This window comes from Pundamilia nyererei, unplaced genomic scaffold (genome assembly GCF_000239375.1).
Source record: "Pundamilia nyererei isolate P.nyererei 1_Seehausen unplaced genomic scaffold, PunNye1.0 scaffold00100, whole genome shotgun sequence".
Taxonomy (NCBI): Eukaryota; Metazoa; Chordata; class Actinopteri; order Cichliformes; family Cichlidae; genus Pundamilia; species Pundamilia nyererei.
The window spans coordinates 1,958,067-1,959,410 of NW_005187501.1; positions in this window are offsets into that span (position 1 = coordinate 1,958,067).

A 1,344-nucleotide genomic window follows, 5' to 3' on the forward strand; every position below is an offset into this window, starting at 1 on the left:
GTGTGTGAATGGGTGGATGACTGGGTGTGTAAAGCGCCTTGGGGTCCCTAGGCGGGACTAGTAAAAGTGCTATACAAATACTGGCCATTTACCATATAGTAAGTGAACATGTTTTCCCTTGTTTGAAATTATTTTTATTCCTTACTGAGTAAAGGCTATCTGCTGTTGCCACTATTAGATAATGACTGCATATGGAAATAATCTAGACCATTTCATTTCTTATCACTGTGTGTTTTTTCTATGGTGGTAACTGATGACAAATTATATGCTGCCAATTTCATGATGTACTAATCGCAATTTCAACAAAGGGAGAGCAATTACTGAACATACAGCCTCTCTGGGACTGCAAAACATCCCCTTTTCTTTGTCCTTGAGAGTCTTTAATGAATCTTAATGAATGAAGGGGGATTTTGAAAATGAATTTAATCACAGTGGCTGAGGGATGAAGTGGCAAGAAAGAAGCCCAGTTGATGAATTATGCGCAAGGCCAAGCTAATAGTGTAATTGTGTATGTTCCATCTCTCCAAGGGAGGCCAAATTTCACGTGCGTCCAGAGCTGCTGCTGGCACACACTGCTGTTTAATGCAGCAGCTGTAGCACAGTACAAGCAGTTTCCCACGTTCGTTAAAGTCAGGCTCTGCGATGCCACATAAGTTAGCCATTTGGTTTCAAACCTTTTTCATTTTCTTCATGCCTATGGCTATAAGCCGTATGTTTTTTTGTTTTCATGGACTTTGTCCCCCAGATGACCTCAGATCCTTGCATATGGGATTCTAGAAAATATGCCTGAAGGGATTTAATAAAAAAGAGGGGTCACTATTGAACAGTATGGCTTTCACATTTTCACACAAGTATCAAGTGACTTGTAAAAGGAGTTTCTCTCTGCTGTGCTCTCTGGATGAAATGTTTGTAGAAAATGAGCTTGAGAGAAAAATCTGACAACTTCCAAGTTGCAAAAATATTTGCTCAGTACGGTTGCTTTAATTTTACGACAACACAGGATCATGCAGCACACTGTAAGAGGAACTTGCACAATTCACACAGAACTACTATGTGGTTGATTTACAGTTGAATGGTGTCAGATGTTTGGCTGCACAGACTCTCTGCTTTTTATATTTTATCTCTGCTGTCTGGAAAAGAATGTGAAGGCATTGTTGATATGATATGATATATCACTGAAGAAAAAGTATCCTATTTCTCTTTGGTAACGCTGGTATATTGTAGATGATGCAACAATCCAATCATGATTTATCACTCCACAGGCAAAGCTAATAAGAGCTGGATGGCAAAAAACAGCTGAAGTTAGCATGGTAAATCTGGAACAGGTCAACAAATCCTTTTTTT